General features: G+C 35.0%; 1 protein-coding gene across 5 annotated transcripts in view; it reads left to right on the top strand.

Annotated features, from left to right (window-relative positions):
- Positions 1–13,567, top strand: part of PLCL2 (phospholipase C like 2) — a 124,026-nt gene that overhangs the window by 36,354 nt on the left and 74,105 nt on the right. The window lies entirely within an intron of this gene.

A 13,567-nucleotide genomic window follows, 5' to 3' on the forward strand; every position in this document is an offset into this window, starting at 1 on the left:
AGAGTGGATTAACTATGCGTACCAGGACTTTAAGATCCTAAATCCAGCTGTAGGGTGTTTATCATTAGTGGTAGACTATGTAAAATCTCATTGAGTAGAGTGCCTGAGCCCTTGTCTATAGCAAAAGAAATGTGGCACTTGGAAGTCACAGTGTTAATGAAACAGTTTTTCAGTCAAAACACAGATTTTTTACTCCTTAAATGCTATTTTTCTATTTTGGAAAAGATGAAATTGGAAATGTAATCCCTTGGGTCTAAAGGTGAGACACAGGCCAAAATGGATTTGTAGGAGTTTGCCAAGTCAGCAGCTGTGGTTTTGCTGTCCAGAGAACCTGAAGATGAAGGTAGAATATACTTTTGTTTGAAATTCTGAATCTAAGACATTTGATTCAATGCAGATCTTGAGATTCTTGAACACTTGACTTCTGTGCATCTTTCTAGTTAGAAACACAAGGTATTTTTATAGGTACTTGAAAAAAACAAGGCTTTACAATAATAGTTGTAATGTTTGATAAATATCTTTAGGAAACTAAGAACTTTACAATAACGACAATGGAGTTCTCATGTTAAGCCACATTCTTGAAGAGGCAGCTGTGTAGGCCAACTGGGTGATGGGTTTTGATGAGCAGCTTGATTTTGCCCACTTTTTTGAGTCTCACTTTGCATCTCCCTCCTCACACCATTGTTTAGGAAAACTGCTGGAATAAAATGATGTGAAGATATATCTGTCTCGTTTTTCAGATTTCTTTAAGATAGGCTAGTGCGTTTAAAAGCTATAAGTAAGAAAGACTTTAAGAGGGAAAGACAGACAATTAGGTGACTAAAGTATTTACATAGTTATGTGTTCTTAGAGTAAGTTAGTTTAAAATACAGACTTATCTGTGTCTGAAGGAAGAAAGTTAATTACATCAATAAGGATAAAAAGCCTTTTTTTTAAAAGAATGCCAGGACCTTATGTAACTTCTCTTGTGCTTGAGTTGTCAGTTGGTCATAAATTTCCTGCTTGACATTCTTCTATAAGAATTTACTTTCTTGCTAGGGGAGCTTTCGACTGTTGATAAGTGATAGTAATGTAACTCTTGTACTACTGAAGCTATATTAAGTTTTTTCATAAACTATAGTTTGTAACTGTAACCTGACTGACTAGTTTCCTACTTGAATATATTTTGCATTCCTGTGATCTACTGCATCCTTTCTAAATCCTGATGCCACAGTTGAACCCTGCAAGCTTAGTTATGCTTAAAACAGCTGCAACAGGGAAGAGAATAAACTGTACTTAAACTCTTTTTGGCCCAGTGCTTTGCCAAGCTAATTTTAGTAAACATGTTTTGTAAAGGCTGTAAAATTAAAATACGTGTTCTGAGAACTGATTTTTTTTGTTAGTTTTTTATTGCAGTGGTTGATTAATTAATGTTTGTGGTACAATCAGTGACCTTACGAGTGGTAGTTAGAGGCTCTTGTGGTTGAGGACTTGACAAATACTTTTAAATGAAAAACTCTTGCTAGTTTTTGGAAAATGGGTGGTAATCTTCCTGGCAATCTAAAAGAGCATTAGCAGAGGAAGAAACACATTTTTGCTATTTACTAAAGAACTTTCTTTCTGACTTCATGTTATCACTGAATTAATAAAAAATTGATTTCACCCTTTCTTGTTTTCTTAGGAGCAAATGGTTTATAATATTGGAAAGTAGAGAACTGTAGAATTTTACAAAGCGGTGTTTAGGAAATGGTGAATAATTTTGGCTTCCTTCATCATGATTATTGTTGTTGCAATGCATGCTATGAAGATTTTTGTAGTGTCTGCAAGGGAAAAAACCCACCCATGAAATAAAACTCATGCATACTAGATTCAATTTCCTACAAAGTTATATAAGGAAGTCCATGGAGACTGTGAACAATAGGATCACCAGTTATATTCTAAAAATGGCCAGAACAAGCTAGTTCTACTAGCTGTAATTTTAATATTGAATCAAATTCTACTTAGTTGCGCTGCACTGCAAATCCGGAATACTTGATTTTAACACTTGATTTGAAAGGAGATCAACAAGGGGAATCTGGATGCTATTCTGCAGCTAATAGTTAGAGAGTGCTTAAGCTACAAAAGTTTCTGTTGGGGGAATTAGAGACAGGGTTGAGTATAAATGTCATAAATTTTGGAATAAAAAGTTCGTATTTAAAAAGTTGTTACAGTTTTTTTCTAATTTTTTTTAACTTCAGTTTTTGCTTGGAATTTTTTTTATAAAATTGTTTCACATGCTTTGCAGTAACTCCTAGAAGACCTCAAGGAACTTTTTCTCATTCCACTGTAGTTTCTGCTTATTTGTGGATGTTGACTTTACAGGATTAGAATCAGTTGCAAGGATGGGTTGCAGAGCAGACACGATCTTCAAATCACTGGCATTGTCTGTTTTATGTGAACTGGATAAGCTAATTTTTAGTCATCCCTAATTTTTGTTTTTTTGTCTGTTTTCACAGACAGAATTCTTTCAGGTTAAACCTATCGGGTCGTGTGTTTCAAGTTGGCATACAGAATTCAAAAATTACCTATATCACAGAAATTCCAGATCAGTCACTGATATGTGCCTGTGTATATGCTATGGTTTTCTAAATGCAGGCACTTTTAGAGGATGTTAGAAAACAACTGTGTTTCAGAAGTACATGGATCAAAATATCCTTCCCTCTTTCCAGTCAGAATGTGTAGCTAATACCCTTCAAAATGTTTGTTCCAAAAGTACAGGACATTCCTTTGAGAGTAATTTGCTACTTAATTGATAGCAATTGAATGTATCTACAAATACTTACATTGAAATGGGAAAGACTAGCACTCTTGGAGGGGGAATTTCAAAACTTAGAGAATGTTGGGAATGTCACTTTATGCAGCAACAAATGAGTTTCTGCTTCCAGTCTGTAGCTATGATCACTTGACTGTGCATTTAGAAGTGAGGAAATGCCTGGAAATGTTTTCTGACTCTTATTCCTGAGAATGACGTTGCATATCTTCATTATTGTAAAATGTAGAGAATATATTGTACAGAAAGTATGAGAGAATATGTTTGGGTAATACTTGGAGACCAATCTAAATAAACATTTGTAATTCAGTTTTAGTTTTCATTCCTTTTTGGAATGAATTTTCAGAATGAATACCAACTATTCTTTTGTATTTCCCACTTATCTAGTGCATGTGATATTTTATGCATCATTTGGGCCTGAGATGTTGTGGGTGAACTTGTAATTCAAATAACATGTTTCATTGGAAGGAAAACATTTGTTTCTAGAAAACATTGTTTCTACAAATTCTACGAAATTGTTTTTTACAGTGCTTACGTATATAAATTACTGAATGCACTCAAACTGCCCATAATTTACAGATCTGAGCAATTCTTGCTAATTGTAAAGCACTGAAAAATCAGGTAGAAGTGTGTTTTGATTAAATTTGAAAGGCTGTTGCTCTGAAATTGTCACTTCTGCATGTGACAAATGGTATGCAAGCATTCTATAAAATTCCCATTTGGCCATATATGTATCATTAATGCTAATTTGAAGAAAGTACATGAGACGTAATATAGGTGGTGAAATTTGGTGGGATGCAGGGCCTTGTGCTTCTTTTCAAAGTAGAAATATGTGAGACTGGAAGATGGCTATTCCCTATCCTCTTTTATTTTTTGTGTTTACATGTACATACATGTATCTCCTAAATTTCTCTCCCCTTCCAGGTAGAATCATTGGTGTTTCATTGTACTCTTACATTCATATAGTATAGCCCATGATGTGTAATGCCTTAGAGTCATGGCTTGGTTCCACTGTAAAAACAGGTCCTTTTCTCTTTCAGAAATTTGAATCTGTACTATGAAGTGTTTTTAATAAATAAGCTCTGCATAAGAGATTATTTTAATATTGAAAATAAAATATGTAAGGAAACCGGAGTAGTTTGTCCTTTTTATTTTATTTTAAGGATATTACTTTTTTTGTTGTTAAATGAATGGAAAACCTCTGAGAATCTTCAATCTTTTTATATCAGTTTTTAATTTTTAATATATTGTGGGGTTTGGGGTTTTTTTAAATATTAGTTATTGGAGAGTGTGATCAGTTTTTCCTCTGTTACCAGTGCGCTGAAGAGGAGTAGGGGGTCAGCTGTCTTGAAAGTGGTTCCAGAGCTGTGCTTTCTTCTGTCTGTAGTCCTGAGCTTGGAGGACAATGCTAGAACTCTTACTGATCATCTCAGTATGTTTTGTTGAAAGATTTAATAGATAATAGAACTCCACTGGCTTTTTTACTGACTGATGCCGTCTTCTATAAATAAGCTTTTTCTTTATACTACAGGCTGGCTTGTCTAGTCTCCTTCCAAAACTAAGACATAATAAAGAGCAGATACTCTTCTATATTGTTGATTAAAAATCTTAGCAAAAGGTCTGTAAATTAAGTAAATATAAAGCTGTGATTCTTTCAGAGAATAGTGTGAATTAGTGTCAAATGTAGGAGTGGCTATAGTAAAATAAACAAATTAGAAAGTTCTGTGTGGCAGTATGACTTACTGTATGTGCATGAGAACATTTTTGATAAATGAGAAAACATCACAGCTTTTACTGTGTTTTTTTCAGGTCTGTAGTTTTTTCTCACCTGTAAAAGATATCTGGTTTTTATAAATCCAGCAGGAGACAGATCTTTTGTATGTGTTTCCTGTCTGGAGTGCTCAGACAGGAGCACTCCTGTCTGAGTGTTTTCCCTTTAATGATCCAGAGATCCAAACAGATTGCATCTCCTTACTTAGCTAGGAGGAAAAAAAAAAAGGCCAAAAGTCAGTGAGGTATATAATAAACTAATTACCTTGATATCAGAGTTTAATCCAAAGATTTCCAGTTGTATTTATAAAAGTTACATTGTCGTTCTATGAAAAGATAATTTTTCCAGCCAAGTGTCTTGAGGAAGTGAGTTACTGCATCTGCCTGCTACTAGCTAATTTCTAGCAAATGAGACTAAAGGATAGATGTCTCAGATGTAATTTATTTCTTCTAGATTTCATGAACATTTACAGCTGAGTGGAAAAAAGATGCACTGTTTATTCTTCATTGCAGTAACTTGGGGAAAGATAGTCACTATCTGTCCTTTTAGTGATGACTTTCTGGGAAGGCACGAGGTCTGGATTGCCAAGCCTTTCCACACAGGTGTCATTCCATATGAGCTGCAACAAGTGCTGGCTCTTGGCTGTCTGAACGCCCTGCAAGCAAAGGATAGAATCAGGATTTGCATGAGTTATGTAGGATCACTGCTGGCGTTAGATGGGGACTGTAAAAGATGGGAAGAGATAGTGGAGAGGAGTGAGCATGATTGGGAAGATCAGGAATGTGATTGAACATGAGCCTTATAACGGTTGTGGAACCTGGGGATGTGACAAGATGTGGCTTCAGATGTGTTGAGGCTGAGAATTACTTTTTTCTTCCCCATGCCCTCCTCTATCAGTTTTGTTAAAAGGAATTCTCCCTGAAGCACCCTATAGGACTTGGGCTGTCTTGTAGTGCTGCAGCAGCTGTACTGGCTCAGTGGGGTGCAGTGGGCTACATTCATGCATGGTACATGCAATTTTAACATGAATTGGAGTCTCTTGAAACTTCTGTAATTTACATTAACTTATGTGACCTCGAGGTTGCCCTGGTAACTGTGTCCCGGGAGCCTCTGTAAATATATACCCGAAAGGTGGCTCAAAGTCTACATGCCAATGCAGTGTCTAAAAATATTGAGTAATTATGTTTATGTTTAAGATTGCTATATCGAGGTGGTTTGGATTACCCAAATATAAAAATAAGAAAAATGTTCAAGATCTCATGCTCTTGGAAATCATGTGGCTTGAAAACTCCTAAAAAGGTATCATGAGCACTCTTCCAAATTATGAGCCATTATTTGGTGATGCCTTCTGCTTTTACTTTAATGACATAATTAACTAATTAAGTTCATTTAGTAAGAATTATATTTAGGTCATTAGAAGAATGACTTCTGTCTTCATGAGATATAAAAGAAAGAGGTGTGGATCAAGGTACTTTCACACTGTTGGCCTCTAGAAGAAGCTGCCAGATACAATATTGTAACTGGAGACAAAAGTAATATTGCCTTGAGGGGTTCTTTTATAAAAGCTTCAGTAGAAACCAGTTACACAATGATGGAATAGTCAGCTGAACAAGTCTCTCTGTGTCTAATTCTCCAGTATTCAAGTCGATTATATTGTGATTAAATTAATTAATAAAATTAATGAATTTGTAAATAATAAATTATGAAATTAATTAATAAAATTTGTTTCCCCCATATGGAATATCTATATTGATTAGTATTACCAGTTGAATGTTTGATACTTTCGCAGAGTTTTGATAAATATAATTTCTCATCATTTTAAGGAATAATTATCTTCATTTTTAAGCATTTGTTCCCTTTCTTTCCCTCCCTCTGGCATAATTGTGAACCCTGAGCAGGAAGTGACTTAGTGTTGGCACCTTGCATTTGTTTATGGAGTTCAGGGGAAGAGTGAGCTGTATTACTACTAGCTTTTAGTTGGAAGGTGAATAATATTGCCTAAGCCATAGAGTGCCTGTTCTCTCATACTTATCTTGGTTTCTGAAATGCTTTTTCTTTTGTTTTGTGGATTTTCATGACCAGCTATAAATAGAAATTGTAGAAACCAGTCTAGTTTATTCCATGTAAGACAAAGTGGGACTTCTAAATCTGTACTTGAATCTTGATGTGTGGCGCACATTTAAATTTAGTAGCTCTACAGCTTGGTTTCAAAACATATGGAATTTGTTTTGAATAAGGAATGGAATTTCCTTAGTAAAACAAGAATTTAGACTACTGTCATGAAGACTTCCTAGTCCTACTGTAATTTCAATAAAATAAGAAAATCAGAAATGTATACGTCACTGGCAGTTATTGAATGATAAATAAAAGAATTGACCAACAATATATTAAAATATCAAAAGGTGTAACAGCATATACAATTGATAAGCTTTTGTAGTAAAGTGAGAGTGGTCCATTCCTGAAGGAAATGTCTATTTTTTAAAGGGAACCAAAGCGATATTCTTTAAACTAGTTTGTAACAGCAATTTATCTATTACTATCTATTATTTAACAGAAGTAATTTATCTAAATACTGTCTTTAAATAAGGAAAAAGATTACCAGGTGAATGTTATGACTATATCAAACAAGCTTCAGAAGGTCACCGATGTTATAAATACTGGCCTGCTGTGACAGATAAACCAAAGAAAAACCTATACAAAAGTACTCTTCATTTCTGTTGCTATGTATTAGGGAGCTGATTGTGAGGTAAAGAATACATAATCAAGTACCTTGTCTTTCATATTCCTGAATCTTAGTCTTATCTTTATATTCTTCATATTCTTTATAATTCTTCATCTGATGACAGCAAGTGAGCCTGTCCATTTCCCTCAGACTTTGGACTGCATTTATAGAGTTTAAAGTCAGTTAAAACAAGTGAATCTCACATAGTGAGGCAGAATTGCTGCCTGAATTTGGAACAATTTCCTGAAACTGGTTAAAGTCTTTAGATGAGAAGCATCCAAAAAATTTGCTGTTGTTTAGCCTTCGGCTCAGCTGTTCAGTTTGTTTCTGGAACCAGCCAGCGGATGTGTGTGCAGTCTCACCATTAGCATTTGTTGCCATCCAGTTACTCATTTTTATGATTTCTCCACACACTGATGGATCCCAAGCTGTGAGAAGTCTGCCAGTTTTTCTTGAAGAGTCTTGTATTGCTAACGTGTATGTTGTTCATTTGTGTCCACAACAAAATGATGTGTATGGCAGACTTGCTGTTCATAAAGTTATGTTTATACCTGGAGTCTGGGTTTGGATACAGTAATTTACTTTTAACCTCAAGCAGAATTGCAATCTTATTACCATACAGCACAGAGTTTTAGGAAGGTTGCCTGTGTAAACATTTCTTTTTAGCTGCCAGTGTCTTAAATCAGTGAATAATATACTTGCATACATTCATAAAATGTATCTTTTTTCTCTGCATAACATTTGTTCAATCTGGCATATGGGAGCAAAACTTGAATCATCATTCTGTAGCTGCCATACATTTATACAAAGTGCAGTGAACAGCTAAATGGAGGAGAAAATTTTTGGATATGTTTTCATATGTCTTGAAATATTGTTGGTATGATGTTGCTTTACCAGCTATTAATTAGTTAGGAGGTAAAAAAGGATTACAGTCCTGTAAGATTTGCTTAAAGTTGAACATACGTTAACATAGCAAGTTGTTGAACTGTTCATTTAGAGATTCCTGACTTCCAGCACTTCCTTAAAAGAGTGACTGAGTTTTGCTAGGAGTCAGGAAAGTGGATCACTTACAACAGGTTTGGTGGAAGCAGTTGTAAATTGAGCTCCAAAAGTCATTAGCTGTTCCAGAAATTTTGGGTCTGTCTAATAACAACATTTCATAACATTTTTGAACTTTTTAATTTTTTTAATGTATTCTAGTCTTGCCTAGTTTATAGACATCCAGAGTTACCTAGTAGTGTTATAATAGGCAAAGTGTCTAACATCACACTTGCTTTGAGTTACATTTCATGTATCACTTAGAAATTAACCAGAAACTCTGAGAGAAATGCGGACTGTAAGTCATAAATCTTAAACAACATAGAAGATGTTCTCTTGAGGTTTATGATCAACATTAATAACTAGTAAACCGTGGTATGTGTAGTGTACCACATGTCATGAAGGACTTTTCAACACTGCTTTTATCGGTTCTTGCTTTGTTAACTAGTGCATAAGCTGTCCGCTCAAATGGTATCTCTCCTCTCTAATTAACACAACACAGAAATATGTGTGAATTAGCTGATCATTGGCCAGGCCTGAAGGATGGTGGTGAATGGAGTTACATCCAGCTGGCACTCGGTCCAAGTGGTGTTCCCCAGGGCTCAGTACTGTATTTGTTCCTTTTATACTTTAAAAATGTTCTCACCCACTTTCCAAGGTTGCATTCCTTTGGCCATCAGTCATGGACAGTTAAACCTTTGGGTGTCCAGTATCATTCTGTTCATACATTTTCAAGGCCTCTGCCATCTTCCCAGCTCTGTGCTTTATTATGGAGTCGCAGCCTGTTTATTCTACACAGGTCATCTATTCCTTACTACTGTCCTTCAACTACAAAAATATCTAGTGTTACATTGCACAATCCACCAAAATCTAAACCAAAGCAGGTAATAATCACCTGGTCATTAGATCATTGCTGTCACAACTAGGCAGGCTAAAACCTGACATGCCTCAGGCTTTTAGCATTATTTTAGCTCAAAGCCCATTGCCCTTCAGTAGCAATGTCTCCAGAATAATGCTCCAGTCTTACAAAGCTCTGATCTCCCCTAAGAAAAGAAATCATTTGAGACTAGGGCAATCTGAAGAGAACGCATTTCTGAAATTTTACGGTTTAATTCAGGTGTTCTAATGCAGACAAAAGCCTGACGGTGAAAGGAAGTTTTGTGACTTTATTGTGCGTATCCAGCACTTGTCAGTATCTGCGAAGGCCAACGGGATGGCTGGTTTTGAGGCAGTTTACAGCTATCTTGGTAGAAAAAGGGGTGAATAGTAAGTACAATGCTGGTTTTAAACACTTCAGGCAATACCTGAATTTCCTGCATTGAAAGAAATACCACAATAGGGATTTTGACACAGGTTTAGATCTGCTCTGAAACCTTTCCTCTTCTCTCTCAAAATTGCCAGGAACTTCTGTGGGAAGACATGAGGTCATGCTCTGATGAGATAAGCCTCTGATGAGATAAGTCTTGCTTAGAGGAGATAAGGAGTCTTAGTCTGTGTAGTAGCAGAGAGTAGTCTTTGAAGAGGCAAGTACTCTACACCTGCCCTTCTTGGAGCACAGTTTGATTGCTAACATTAAACAACAAGCTTTTATTTTTCTTAGTGAGCCCTCGGGAGATCTTGGCAGTGCTGGTAATGTCTGCTGAGGAAATCTTAGCGAGAGGCAGTAAAGCATTCAGATGTTTAGATCTCAGTGTTTTATATCTGTTTCATTTCAGTGAAACCAGAATGAAAAAATGAAGGAAAAAAATGTTCTTTGGGCTAAAATTTTACTCCCCTCTGGGAGTCAGGACATTGTGGAAAGTAGCAGTATATTTGCTTTCCTTGCGAATTAGCTGTGTCTGCCACAAGGTTTAATGACATGAGAATTCCAGTAGGATTGTGTCTTGGTTGACTTTAGATCTTTTCACAGATTTATTTGAAATCAAGCAGTAAGTTTTAAAGTTAGGAGAAAGAATGCATAAGAGATAGATGATGTGATCCCTAGGATTATTTTCCTAGGAAACCATCTAAAACATAATATACAGTTCATTGGTAGCCCTGGAAACAGCCTGCTTCTATCTCAATCACTTTTATCATCATGAAGCTTACTCTGCCATGATTTCCTTCCTTTTCATAAATCTTTTAAGAAATAGTTTTCATTGTAACTAAAAACCGTTGTGAGAAGTGTGCAAATACTGTGGTAGGGAAAAGGTTCTATGTAAGCTGGGATACTTCTGGTGTATTAGAGAGCAGATCATTTAACAGAGATATCTAAAGGTTGAGTTCCTTAACACTGTGGAAATAATATTGTTCTGGATGGGACTGGCAGAAGATGATGGGTATTTTAATGAAGGGTGTTTATAATAAATTACTGAGGCTAAAATTTATCCTTTATGATGGAATGTGTGCAACTGCAATTGTTCTTAAAAAATGCTAAAGTAAATAATCCGGTGCAATAGGCTGGGACCAAATTGTTGTTGTTTTGCCAAATTTGGAAAATTTTTGCACTTTTCTATTGAAAAGTTACTTTCCTATTTCTATAGCTAATTTACACTTTGTCAAAGGATTGAAATAGAGCTGCAGCATAAAGCAAGTTACTGAAATAAGGATTCAACATGTATTGAATGAGAAGTTACCAAAGATCAGTGAAATAATTTTACCACTTATTGTTTGTTCTTTCCTACTGAACTATACTGATAGTTAAAATCCAATTACATGGAAAATTTGCCAGCAACAAGTTGCTACAGATACAAATAACACAGTTCCGCTAATATTGCCCAAATGCTTTTGCTGTATTCAGTTAACTTTGTACCTCAGAGAATTTGTTGATTTATAGCATTTTCAGTTATAAGGCAACTATTTTTAGTTCAGGAATCAAAGTGGATAATAGATAATGAATTCTATATTCAAATATACAAATATGCAAAATGCAGTATTCAAATAATTTAATATTTTTGTGAACTTTTCAATTAGCCATTGCATCAAATTAATTCGGCAAATTATTTTCCTTTAGATGTATTCTTTCTACTCTGGCCTAGTACAGAAATGTAAATCTTCTAAATCTTCTATTCTGCTAATGGCACATCTGCTTCCCCTCAGTTCTTATGCTTCCCTTTGGCTCCTCTGTCATTTCAAGCTCAAGTTCTGTTGAGTCCAACAGAGCAAGTCATGTTGCAGCATAAATTTACAAAATTTTATAGAAATCCAAGTAAAGTTGGTTAAAGATGTGCTTTTGAAATGTTTTACATACAGTCTATTTTTAAAGAAAAAAAAAAGCAGGAGTTTTAAATTCTAATGTCAGTGTTTTTCTTTTTTTAAAAAAAATCTAATAATCTCTTTGGCTTTGTAAAAAGTTAAAGATTTAGTGTTTTAGTCTCTGTATCAGGTAAACTATTCTGAGAATTATTTAATATACAAAATGTCCTTCCTTGAGATTGCTTTATGGCATTTGAATGCTTGTCTTTATTTTCAGGGTTCAAGTGTAAGTATTAATACTGAAGGCTTGTCTGCTTTTGACTAGATTTATTGGTGCAGGTGACATGAGGGCCAGCTCTATTTTTAGGGACCACACAGATTCTAACAGGAGGGTTATTTTCCTGGTATAAGTCAAGGACTGAGTGATGCTTAGTAAGCTAAGTAACCATTGCAAATATAACCGTGTCCATTCTAGTACTTTTCTGGTACACTGGTGTCATTTACAGCTGGGATTTTCTTTACATTACTGTCCACTCTACAGCCAAAATTTCAAGTACAATCTAAATATACTCTCCACCTCTACATCTGATTATGCTATCTGCATGCTTTACGTACAAAAGTGGTTCCTGTGATACATTTTCAGTTCTGATTAACAGTATTAGGAAAAGAAAAAAAACATATTTTGCACAAAGGTTTCCATGTTGAAGGTGAATGTTCAAATAATTTTAAAATAATAAAATATGAACTATTAAAATAATAAAATGTATTTGAAAAGTTTTGTTAAATCAGTAATTTTAACAAAATAGAGAATAAGCAGTTGAATGTAGAAAGCTGGAAGAGCAAAGGGGTTCGCTGTGATGAAACAGCTTTAGTTTCTATCTCTCTACTACACCAAACAAGAACAAAACTTCTCCCCATGAAGTTGTTTAATCACTGTGAGTTAGCATGGTGGGTGGTTATAAGGTTGAGATAAGGAAAATTAATATAGTTTCCAAGTATTATTTAAACTTTTCTTCAGCCTTTTCTTGACCACTCCAGGCATGCACGTTTTTTTCCTATTGGTTTAGGCAGATGGGCCTTTGTGGTGGGACACTGACCTCATTTCAAAGGACAGGGGTAGCAGCACCCTTTGCTGCTGAGCAGAATCAGTGGAGGCCTTTGGTCTCAGAGTGAGCAGACAGTAATTCAATTTGAAGAAAATAGATGACAAAATTGTTTTGCTTCTGTGATTGGTTTTAGATTTGGATGTTATGTTTGTGCTCTACACTGTGACTTTTTTGAGTATTTGTGATATGTAAGATATTTAGAAAGCTGCATATGGTGTATTGAGATATGGTACATGAATTTTTTAATGAAAGATTGATGATATTTCTCTTGTATGTCATAGTGGTTTTAAAAAAAGAAGTCCTGTTTTCCTAGTAGTCTTTTCCTGCACAGAACACAGTTATGGTATTACCATATTTTCATTATTGCCCATACCACATGTTAAATACAATGAGCTCTGAAAATTAAAAGTAGGAATATTTTTTACCTGCCATATTATACAGCGATTTGAGTGCACACTATATCCATAGCCTCCCTCCACATCTAGAAGGGTTGTATACCTTGTTTTACAGTATTTTAAATTCTTGCATACTTTCTTACCACCCCAAATGCTATAATTCTCATCTGTACTGAGAATTTCTTAGCAACTGCTTGCTAAGAGTATGCTGTTGTGACTGGGAATTTAGAAATTGTCTTCAGTGTGTTTGCTCTTGACTCTTGCATATTTTAACATCTTCAAACTGTAATGTCCTGTAGTGATGCTTATTAAGCATTCTTTACCATGTAAGCTTGTACCAAAATAGATCCCTTTAAAATACTAAGACTCTAGAGAAAACTGATATACCTGTTAATTTTTATTTGTTTAGTTGTAATTATTTGGTAAAGCATACAGATGATTTATTAGGTTTGGTTTGTCAAAGATATGAACACTTGTATAAATATAAAGATCATATGCCTTGCTTAGTATTTTGCTTAGGGTAAACAAATACTTTATACTATTTGATTTTTGTAGGCTTTCTCATGTCTTTCT

The sequence above is a fragment of the Lepidothrix coronata genome, unplaced genomic scaffold (genome assembly GCF_001604755.1).
Source record: "Lepidothrix coronata isolate B3197 unplaced genomic scaffold, Lepidothrix_coronata-1.0 Scaffold258, whole genome shotgun sequence".
Classification (NCBI taxonomy): Eukaryota; Metazoa; Chordata; class Aves; order Passeriformes; family Pipridae; genus Lepidothrix; species Lepidothrix coronata.